The sequence below is a fragment of the Triturus cristatus genome, chromosome 5_2 (genome assembly GCF_964204655.1).
Source record: "Triturus cristatus chromosome 5_2, aTriCri1.1, whole genome shotgun sequence".
Taxonomy (NCBI): Eukaryota; Metazoa; Chordata; class Amphibia; order Caudata; family Salamandridae; genus Triturus; species Triturus cristatus.
In genome coordinates, this window is record NC_140588.1 from 762,991,656 (window position 1) to 763,003,811 (window position 12,156).

General features: G+C 49.8%; 1 protein-coding gene across 1 annotated transcript in view; it reads right to left on the reverse strand.

The window, feature by feature from the left end:
- Window positions 1–12,156, reverse strand: part of LOC146829238 (sodium- and chloride-dependent neutral and basic amino acid transporter B(0+)-like) — a 1,256,359-nt gene that overhangs the window by 323,306 nt on the left and 920,897 nt on the right. The gene's annotated exons all lie outside the window — the stretch shown is intronic.

Genomic DNA, 12,156 nt, shown 5'->3' on the forward strand with positions numbered 1-12,156 from the left:
TTCTTCCTGCAGTTTATTTGAGGGTCCCAAAGTGTCCACAACTGACTCCAAGGGTCTCGAAGCTCCAAGATGGTCCTTGAAAGTTTGGGACTTCAATTCCCACAATCCCCTTGGACAGAACCCTTACAAAATCCACTGAAAGTACTCCAGGCTAGGGTTTCTTGGTGGTGAGGGTCTAGGTGAGCTCTGTTAACCTGGAGCTTGCAGGGAGTCCACTCTTTAGTCATTTTGAAGCAGGTTTCATCCACAGGGCTCTAGTTCCAGATTGTGAAGCAGGCGCAGCCAGTTAAGAGTGCAGGGCCTAGTTATAGCAAACCAAACTTCCAGCATGGACCCTTCTTCTTTCCTTTGTTTCAAGCAGAAGATCTGAGAGGCACTGCCCCTCTCAGATATTTATTCAGTGTCTTCTGGAGTCACACATGGAGGCACTACTGTCCAATGAGGTGCAAGACAACACCCCACAGCATGACCGTTTCCTCCAAAGTGTGGCCCAATGGTCTCCCAGAAAGCACTCTTTCTCCAAACTTCGATATAGCTGAAGTCTCCGCAGAGAGGCAACAGCTAGCTACCCCAACCTTTTGGATGGCTCATGTAGGAAAGTGACCCTATTTGCATGGTTACCCCCTACTTTTTCCCTGACATCTGATGCAACCTGACTTGATGTGCCTTGGGTCCCAGCCAATCAAGTTCCCAGGGCCTGTGTTCTTTCCCAAGACTGTACCTTTGTATCCACAATTGACACATCTCCTGGTAAAAGGTACAACAGGTGAAAAGGACACTGTGGCCAGGGAAGGCCTCTAAGGGCTACAGCACCTATTGTGCCACCCTTAGAGGCCCTGCACCTTAACACACACACACTGTCACTGCAGGCTGCGTGTTTTTGGTGCAGAGAGAAAAGTGAAGAGTCCACATGGCACGCATACTTGTGTACCATGCCTGCCATCCTCTGCCTGAGGCCTAGGTAACTCAACCCTGTAGCAGGGTGCACTAACCCTAAGATGAGGGTACAGTGGCCTGAGGCATGTACCCCTACAGTGCCTAAGTCCATTCTTAGACATGTAAGTGTAGTAAAGCCATAAAGAGTATATAATTTGGGAAATGGTCATTGCGTACTCCACAGCTCCATAATGGCCTTTACTAAAAAATGGGACGTGTTGGTAGCAAACGTTTCAGCACATTAAACCCACTCTGATGCCAGTGTGGGATGTAATATATAATGCACTCAGAAGGCATCTTAGAGATGCCCCCTGAAAATCAACTTGCCCTGGTGTGGTACTCGAATGGCCGCCAGCCATTTGTCACCACCATACACATTTGTGGACCCCTCGGAAGAGAGCCTCCGCTTTATGGGTCCAGAAAAAAAGAGACCATTCTGGGCAGAGGTGTCATGCCTCCTACCCCAGGATGGGCTGGGTCCACGAAAGGGGAAGCTGCAAAGGCCTGCAGCCTTCGGAAGTTGTCCCTGCCTTTTGCTGCCCCCAGCAACTGGTTCCCACTGGGTAGGAGAATCAGCGGGAAAACCAAGCTAGAAAGAGAGGTGTGCCACCTTTGCCAACCCCACCCCTCAGGTGGGGGCACTCAGGCAATTAGGGAGAGACTCATGCCCCTCTCACTGGAGGGTGGCATAACCACCCCAAGGAAGGAACCCATTGGTCCCAAGCCTGCACACCTCTTTAATGCACCTAAATCTAGTATTTAGGGGCCACCCTGAACCTTGCCTCCTCAGATTCAAGTCAGAAAGAAGGACCGTGCTGACCCAGGATGAAGAAGAGGACACCGACTACTTTGGGCCTGTCCCATTTACAACCTGCCTACAGTAAGAACCCCGGTGAGTACAGCAGTCACCAACCCCCAGAGCCCAGAGGATCTTCCCTGCGACCATCTTACAGACTCTGTCTCCTGTGAGCACTGGATTTACTCAAGCAAAGACTTATCACATAATCCGGATTCCGGCGACTCTGCGATTCTGTACCCGACGCCCACAGCCCGAGTTCGAGTGGCCAAACACCACGAGGAGTTCCTTCCAAGCGATCTTGACCTGGGATCTAGTGATGCCCGACCTCCCTTAAGCCTCAAGATGACGTTTGCAGCTCAACCTGAAGGGTGACCGTGACAGGAGCTGGTAAGAAAACCTGACGCCAGAAAACACCCATGCACCTGATGCCTCATGGCCTTCGGTGGCCCAACTGACCGTGTCCAGGCATCCCCCAAGATCCCAACTTACCTCCACAGCCGGTGGTCGCATTCAGGAAGTCTCCCTGTCCGAGCCTGCAACAACATCGCAAAACCAAAGGCCTCTATTGAAACACAGGGTCCCTGATGTCCTTCTGTACCCTGCACCCAGCCGCCCCAGTGCTGCTGGTGGTGTAGCTACTGTGTTGGTTGTTCACCCCTGCAGTGCTGGCCTTAACCCTAGGCGCTTGGCTCCCACACCGAGTGGCCTGCTCACCAGCAATCCATAACTAGAGGCCCCCTCAGCCCTATTGGCTAACATTGTGGCCCTGCACTCTGCACCTGGCTGCCCCAGTTACGCTAGCAGTGCAAATTGAGTGCCCATCTAGACCTTGGGGAACCTTGGTCCTACCCCCCCCAAAACTCCGACACGTAAGTTTTGTACTTACCTGGAAAATGGCTATCACTTTTCTGCCATAGGAACCCATGTTAAGAGATTTTGAGCCTACAAATGTTTTAAGTGTTTAACTGTTGTTAGTATGGAGAAAAGAGAACTCAATTACAAAGTATAAAAAGTCCTACTTATCTTGTATTGTGATATCCTAAAGTGTGGCATCTAGGCCTGCGACCCCCAGTACTCACAGTAATCAAAAAGTAACTGAAAAGTAATCTGAAAGTAATTACAGTGTAATTTAAACTGTATATAAGGCAAATACAAACCTGTAACGATTGCAACTTCAACCACAACTGTATTTCCTTGAACAGTCTTTCATTTGAGAGTATATTTTACTTACCTGTGCAGGGCTCGAAAAATTATCGAAATCATAAAAATTTTACTAGACCCGCAGGGCTAATAACTTGAAAAATCTACTCGAACTAACTGTAATGTATTTGACCTCTGTCTCTAAACGCCGAGCAAATGTGACAAGATAACACAATTTAACAGTATCTTTATTGCTCATCAACTTAGTGAGCAATAAAGAGGCCTTAAATCTTGTTATCTTGTCACATTTGCTCTGATTTCACAGACAGAAGTCAAAAGTCAGCTTGTCCTCCTACTCACCAGAAAGGGCGAGTAGGCCCAAAAAATTGCTCTTCCTGATTAAATCTGGCTCGCCATAGCGAGCAGGTGAGTGGATTTTTCGAGCCCTGCTGTGCCATCTCCTGCTTGGTTAAAAAATAAAACATAAGTATACCTTTTCTTTTGGGGGGGGGGGGGCGCTAGTGAGCCCGGAGCAAAATGGCCGCACCTCAGTGCTACTCCGTTGGCCGAGACTTCAATCCGCCTATTATCCTGCCTAATCAGTGCCATCCAAGGCTCTACTGCACAGCTTCGCTCCCCTTACCGCCTGTGGATCATTTCAATGTATTTCTGCTGGACATAGCTGCCTCGCGACTGTAATTTTGCCCCTCTTCTGGTTCCAGCGCGAAATGGCGGCATCGCTTCGCACTCCTGGACGGCCTGCTAATTGAACTGATAACAAGTGCGGTGCTTTTCCGGCTGTGAGGCGGGGTGTCCCCTGTGGCGCTGCGGGCCTGTGCTCGGCCGGCTCCGGAGACTGCTGTCCTGCGGTGCTGCGAGCTGCGGGGTCTACGGCCCTGCGGTGTGGAGGCGGGCTCCCCACCCTGCGCCTGACTGGCCCCTGGTGTGCGGCTGTTCTTCCCGGCCGAGAGCGGAGGGGCGGAGACAGAGTGCAGAGGACCCCCATCTGCTGTCCTTGGCGGCTGCTGCGTGGCCTTGGCGGTTGGGTCTGCCTACCGGCTGCAGTGGCCGCTCCTGTCTTCCCGGCGCAAAGGTGAGGTGGATGTTTCCCCCTGGAACCGGATCGGCCTACACTGTTGCCGCCGGGGTTGCTGCGCCTGGGCCTTCACACTGTGCCTCACAGGTTTGCCTGCATCTTGTCTTCTGTTTGGGGCCGGCGCATATCGGGACTCTGCTGCTGCCTGCTCGCGCTTCACTGTGCACTCCCCTGCGTGGCCGAGGCTTGGGGCCTACTGTGTGGAGGTCGCAGGCATTGACGCTGAGCGCGCATGTTGAATGGGTGTGGATGATTGCGGTGGCTGGGCCTACCGGAGCGCCACCACTCCTTTGTTCCTACAGTGTGTGTTCCCCTGACGCCCGCATTGTGTTGTGGATTTTGGCCAGCTGGCGAGCAGTTGAGACACCAAGAGGCCCTCATTGTGGATTCCTGGCAGTGCTGTGTTGTGGCTTACATTCTGTGGTTCCGGGTGTTGGCGCCATTGCGCAGTTCGACAGCTTATTTAACTCCCCGGTAACCTACTATATAAATACAGGGTTTTGATTGGGACATTTTGCAGCGTTGGCTATCTCCTGCTGGCACTTTTTGACGCTATTAGTTCCTCCTGAATCCGCCTGGCAGTTCCCCTGACCCATCATGGGGTGGACGGACAAGCAGCAAAGCAAGCTTAATTTTGAAGCCAAGAAAAACCCCAAGTCTCACACGCCTAATGCGTCGGACACCGAAACTGATCTTGAACAGGGCTCAAGGGCTAAGCTGGAGCGCTTGATGATGTCCATGCAGCAGAGCCTCCACATAATTGACGCAAAAATCAATAACCTGAATCTGCGTATGGACACAATGGCGTCCAAATTGGACAAACATGGCGCGCAGCTGGCCGAGGCTGAGCAACTCATTTCCACCGCTGAGGATCGGGTTGAGGCAGTCAGCACTTCATGTGCGAGTATGGAAAAGCTCCTGGAGGTCATCAGAGCTAAAAATGAGGACATTGAGGCCCGGTCTCGAAGGAACAATCTGCGAATCACTGGTATTTCGGAGTCGCCCAACGCTGGGCCCATGGAGCTGTACGTGAAGACGCTTCTTAGCTCTCTGTTAGGGGTGGAATATTTTTCGAAAGCTCTCATTGCTGAAAGGGCTCATTGCTCCTTGGCTGCTCGGCCTATCCCGGGAGCGCCACCTCGGCCTATTATAGCCCGACTGCTGAATTACCGCGATCGGGACACTGCGCTACGTCTGGCGCGGTAGAAGGGCAGTCTGAATTATCAGGGAATGAAGGTGGAGCTGTTTCCTGATTTTACATTGGCAGTACAGCAGGCGCGCAGGGAATTTCATGCCGTGAAGAAAAAACTGCAATCGCTGAACATCCAATATGCAATGCTTTACCCTGCGAGCCTACGCATTCAGCATAATGGGAAGGCCTGCATCTTCTTGACACCTAAGGAGGCACTTCAATACCTGCGGCAGCTGGAGCATCGTTCACCGCAACGAGAAAAAGTGTGGGACTCTGATTCTGATGGTTGAGTGGATGGGCCTGGTATCCTTTCGCATTGTCCGCTACACACTTGCCTTGCATGTTACTGGTATGGCTGTCTCCACATGTTAGATTAGCTCATCTCTGTTGCTTTAGGATGCAATTTTATATATATCACTGTGTCCTATAATAACTGCTTTGTTTTTCTCAATCTACTTTGCCTCTGCCGCTTGGAATGAAACGACTGTTGAGATTAATGCCGATAGTTTGAGGACATTTTCTGTTGTTACAATATAGGGGGCCACCTGGCTGCACTTGAGATCTGCTTTGGATGGCCCAATCCTTTAGTCTCGACCCACCCTGTACTTCACGGGGTGCCAGTGGCTTCTAGCGCTTCTCTGTATGGGAAATCCCCACAAAGTTGTTTTCTCTGTTTTGACACGTTTTTGTGTCTTGGTTGCATTACCTTTTGATAGGAGATCCGACTTGTACGCTTTGTCAACTATGCAACTTGTCCGGGGGTTCTTACTTCTATGTTGCTTTTGGGGGTGTCACGGCAGGCTTACGCTGCTGGAGTGGGTGGGATGGGCTGTTGGGGATTGCTATGTTATGAATTGTGCGTTGGCAGTGCATTGGGGTTACGGTATGGTAATGCTGAAGACCTATTATGGACATTATGACAGGAATCTGCATTACGCGGGTAGGACATGACTGACTCTAACGACAGGACGATATCTTGCCTTAGTTGGAATGTAAGGGGGCTAAATAATCCAAGAAAAGTGCACCAGGTGCTTTCCTATCTTGACTGTCACCGTATTCAAATAGCTCTCCTACAGGAGACACATCTTACGAAGCAGGCGGTGTCTGCTGTTGCTGCCAGGTGGGCTGGGGTACGGCTTGCTGCCTCCTGCTCCTCCTATGTTCGGGGGTACTGATTCTGAATAAAAAAGGCACCCCCTTTGTACCACTCTCCGTAGACGAGGATGATGATGGGAGATACATAATAGTACAGGGGACATTATATGGCAAATCTCTGGTGTTAGTTAATGTATATGGTCCCAACATTGATGATCCTGTCTTCTATGACAACCTATGGGGGAAACTCTACAAACTGCCCCTTCTACTGTTATATGTGGGGGCGTTTTAATGTGCCACTGGACCCCACTATGGATAGAGTGTCTACAACTGACCGGCCTCCTAAGAAGGCAGCGTCTGCGCTACGGGATGGTATGCTGACATTGGGGCTTGTAGATGTCTGGCGTCTACATCATCCTTGTAAAAGGGAGGGTACCTGTCACTCCTATGCCCGTCCTGCCTGGTCCCGTATAGATTTCTGGTTACTGACCCGGGATGCAAATGATTGGATAGTGCATGTTGAACATTTGCCTAGAACACTCTCGGATCATTCCCCTGTGCATCTTCGTCTGGCCTTGCCGGCTCACACTCCCCCCCCTTTCCAGTGGCGGCTCCAGCCCTCCACCTTGTTAGACCTGGTGTTTTGTGCGGGTATTCGTGAGGCTATCGCTGACTACTTTACACACAATAATGGCTCGGTTGAAACAATGGGGACACTATGGGAGGCCTTTAAGTTGAACATCCGTGGTGTCTGCATTGGTCTCCAGGCGGGGGTTCTTCGGTCACTCAGGGGCACCATGTCTATACTGGAGTGTGAGTTGAAGGGGTTGGAACAGCGATATGAAAGCGCACCCGACCCCTCTGTGCTTGCACTCATTAAAGAAAAAGTCGCAGAATATAACGAAGTGGCAGACCAAGAGATACGTCACATGTCTCGGAGAAGCACGGCCAGATACTATGGGGAGGGTGGCAGACCTGGCAGAGCATTAGCCGACCGTCTTATGGAACCCAGGGGTGGGGCATACATGGTTAGTTCGATCACAGTTGACGATGTTACACATCATGACACCTCTGCTATCCTACAAGCATTCACCGATTTTTATGAAGACATGTATGCTCATCGCCCGGCTGCGGCTGAAGCTGAGCTGCAGCAGTATTTGGATGATATCGAGCTAGTGTGGCTCTCTCGGGGGCAACAGGAATTCCTAATGCACCCTCTCACCCTGGGTGAAATACAAGACGCTATTGCAGCTCTCCCTAATGGTAAATCAGCTGGTACTGATGGTCTGCCAGCGGAGTTTTATAAAACCTATGCTGACATTCTTGCCCCTTGCTTACTCCAGGTCTATGAGGAGGCCTATGAGACTCAATGCCTACCTCCAACGTTACGCAAAGCATTGGTGGTCACTCTTCTCAAGCCGGGCAAGCCGTCTCACAGATGTGACTCATACCGGCCGCTGTCCTTAATTAATACCGATGTTAAAATTTTAGCTAAAGTCCTGGCGACCAGACTACAGCTGCTTCTTCCGGTCATGGTCCTGCCGGATCAGTCTGGTTTTGTGCCCACTCGTTCCACCTCTCATAATCTGCGGACGCTATTCGCGGTTATGCATGTCCTGGAACTTACATTGTCGGCGGTGGCAGTGCTCCTCGACGCCGCTAAGGCTTTTGATTCTGTCTCCTGGTCTTACATGCTCGCGATTTTACATCGTATGGGGGTGCCCTTTGTCTTCACCAATTGGATAAAACTGCTCTACACTTGCCCTACAGCGCGAGTGAGGGTCAATGGTGCTTTATCTAAATTAATCCCTATTTATCGAGGCACGCGACAAGGGTGCCCGCTTTCCCCATTACTATTTACGCTTATTCTCGAACCTCTAGCCTGTATCTTGCGCCAGCGTTACTCGCGGGCGGCATTGTGGTTCTTCCAGAGCCCTCTGGCAGTCTCCATGTATGCAGACGATATGGTGCTGTATGTGCGTGAGCCTGCCCTCCATCTGCCTCCCCTTCTTCAGGAATACGTTCGATTTGAATGGTTCTCTGGGCTAGGAATCAATTGGTCTAAATCTATGATATTGCCCCTTACGGATTGTACGTCTCCCATTGAACTAGAATTTCCCTTGGTGTGGTGTATTGATATAGTGAAATATTTGGGTGGTGGTTACACCGTGACCCCCAGGAAGTAGTGCGAGCCAACTATGAAACAGACATTGCACGCCTCGAGGAGCAGGTCTCCCGCTGGATTAAGCTGCCCTTCTCCTTTGCTGACCGTATAGCATTAATGAAAATGGTAATACTCCTCCACTTTCTGTATCTATTCTTAAATATCCCGATACATTTGTCAGGTCACTTTTTTAACTCCCTTCGATCAATTTTGATTACGTTAGCATGGGGGGATAAAAAGCCTCGTCTCAAGTGGGAAACACTTACGCTCCCTTACGAGCAGGGTGGTTTTGCAGCACCTGACTTCCAGTTATACTATTTATGCGCACAAGCCCACTTTGCGTACTATTGGCAACATGACCCTGCTTACATTCCCCATGTGGCGGTTGAGGCTGGAGTGGTGCACCCCATACCCCTCAAGGCCATGATTGTTAATACTCACACAGTGTTCGAAAAGGGGGTGTTTGATACAGTTCAGACCACGGTTAAAGCATGGCGGGGGTTGGGTAGGCGGGCGCAGAAGCTGCCACTTTATGCACCCAGTATGCCTCTACTTCATCATACAGGTCTCTCGGTTACCACTGAGGTGGGTGCTCTGCGACATGAACCTGGTAACCATGAAGGATGTGTACCCTGGAGGCCAGTTCATTACCGCAGCATCCCTAGTTGCTGAAGGCCCTCTCACTGCTATGCACCTCTTCATTTACACCAGACTGAGGTCGGCCATGCGCGTACTGTACTCGCAAATTCCCGCTGAGCCGCCTACACTAGAGGCACTGCAATTTTTATACACTACCCCTTCTAGGGTGAAGCTGATCACCAGATTATATCGGATATCACAGAAGGAGGTTGCCGCCTCCGGTGTAGCGGCGTTGAATAAATGGAATGCAGTTTTACCGCGCGCTCTGACGGAGGGCGAGTGGGCGGACTGCTGCTGCCTGACGGGGCGCTTAACAGCTAATGGAAATTTGCGAATGGTTCACTTTAAATATGTACACCAGCTATATTATACACCTGCCCAATTGTATAAATACGGTCTGCAAGACTCTGCTGCCTGTAGACGCTGTGGGGCCCCTGACGCTGATTTTTATCACTAGGCATGGGTTTGCCCCAAGGTGTTCTCCTATTGGGAAGCTGTAGCAAAGATTATGCGCCTGATGGTTGGGCTTCCTTTGGACTGTACCCCTCAACTATGTCTCCTAGGTCTGGTCGCCAGTGTCAGGGACTCCTGCAGAAGGTTTGTGGCTATTGCGTTGCTGATGTCCAAGCGGAGAGTCTCTATGTGTTGGGAGAGTAGACTGGCCCCCACTACCAAATTATGGTTGCAGGACTTAACCTACTGTCGAGATCAGCTGGTCTGCTATGCTGAAGAGTTGCCCGCACCATCAAGGCCCCGGGACATTTGGTCACCCCTAACGGCTTACTTGCTGTCTGTGCCTACTACCCAATCTCCTGTTCTGTCGGGTAATGTGACAGATATGTATACTACACGACTGTGTTGCACTGTGCTCTTTTGTCCTTATCCATTTCCCTTGTATTCCTAATGAAATGCCATTTCTATGATTGTATGTGTAGTCCTGGCCCGCCCCCAATGGATGTCTTATAATTGTGTACTGTATAGATACCGACCTGTCTGTCATGTACTGTATTGCCTTGTGATGTTTGTTTCTTTTTGTTGAGAAATGATCAATAAAAAATAAATTAAAAAAGTATACTTTTTTTTTATACAAACCTAATTGGTCTGGATTCTGTCTCTGAGTGTGTGTAATCAGTCCTTGATTGAGTGAATACAGTAAATGCTTAACACATCCTCCGGATAAGCCTAACTGCTTGCACATTACTCAAATGTGGTACGTGAAATGTGCAATTTCACTAAACCCAAGTCATATAAAACCTTTTTTATAAGGGTCCGCCTTATAAATACCAGACCCTCCACCACTGTGACAACTAGCGGAGACCCTAGGCGTACCTAATATGCCAAAATATTGTAGTGTATTCGTTTTAATGTGCCCTTAACACCAAAGTCGAGTTTGGGCATAATTTACATGTTAAAAGCAGTCCTGCAACACAGGGCTGCTTTTAAACTGACCTCAGACCTCAGCAGTGCACACATACAAGCTGCTGGCCTTTACACTGAAATGCCCTTTTATATACTAGGGTGTTAAATTGGTTTTGATCCCCCTGTCCTATTATGTACTAGGTCCTTATATTGGAGGCTATGCCAATAATAGGGGTACCCTAACCCATAGTGTACACCTAGTATGTAGGTGTTTCCACTGTATTCTAAGTGTGCTTTCAGCACAACACTGGCCCTGGGCCTGGTTAGGCAGAGCCCAGGGACAGTCAGAGTCTGTTACCACCAGTACTAGTCAAAAGAAAACAATGGGGGTGCTCAGGGCACAGAATGACTTTGAAACATAACCTCCCCACACCCAAATGAAAGATGATGGGTTACTAACCTACACAATAGTAGTCCTCATCAGCCAAGTGGAAAAACCTGGTAAGTCCATCAGCATTGGCATGGGCAACCCCAGGTCTGTGTTCTACTGTAAAGTCTATTCTGTGTGGGGAATGGACCACCTTAACAGCTTGGGATTCTGGGGTCCAATCCACCTTTTTTGGGCCTCTTCTTAGAAGTCAGTACAATTAGGGGCCCCACAATAGTCCCATATTTTAAACAACCCTTCTATAGTATCCAGTCAGTCCAAGGAATGCCCTAACCTGAGTCTGATTAACAGGAGCTGTCCAATCCACAACAGTTTTAATCTTGACCCGGAAAGGCTGTACATGGCCTCCACCCACCAGGTGGCACAGGTATACCACAGAACTCTCCCCTTTTTGGCACTCACTTGCATTAATTGTCAGGCCTGCCTGCTGTATGGCCTGAAGCACTTTCCTCAATTGGCTTAAGTGATCCCTCCAGGTAGGAATATATGCGGCTATTTCATCCAGATTAGCTGCACTGAACTGCTCTAACCCAGACAAGACCCTGTTCACCAACCTCTGGAAGGTGGCAGGTGTATTCTTTAAGCCTAAGGGTATTACTTTGAACTGATAATGTCCCTCTGGTGTGGAGAATGCTGGCCTCTCATTTGCTCCATCTGTGAGGGCAATCTGCCAGTAGCCTGGAATCAAATCAAAAGTACTCAGGTACTTAGCAGCCCCTAACCTGTCAATGAGCTTATCAGCTCTAGGTATAGGGTGAACATCATTCTTTGTAACTGCTTTCAGTCTTCTGTAGTCCACACGGAACCCCCCATCCTCCCCCTCCCTTGAGAATTAGATTTGGGCACCACTGGACTGGTCCATGGACTGTCAGATTGTTCAATTACCACCAACTCCAGCATCCTAGCTATCTCAGCCTTAAAGCTGGTTCTGACATGGTCAGACAACCTGTACAGTTTATTTTTGACAGGAAGGCAGTTACCAGTGTCAATGTAGTGCACACACCTCTCAGTAATGCCTTGAGTCAAAGAGAACAGACCGGCAAAACTGCTTCAGCACCTGCTGGCAGTATCTGTGCCACTGGTCTGTCAATGTGGGAGAGAGTACAACCCACTCCACTGACCCATCTTGCACATTATTGGAGAGGAGGTCAAGCACTGGTTCCGTTTCCTCCTCCACTCCCTCATCAGTGACCAGTTACATGGTCATATCTGCCCTGTATCGGTGGGGTTTCAATCTGTTCACATGCAGGACCCTATAAGGGTTCCTTGGGGAGCCAAAGTTGACCAG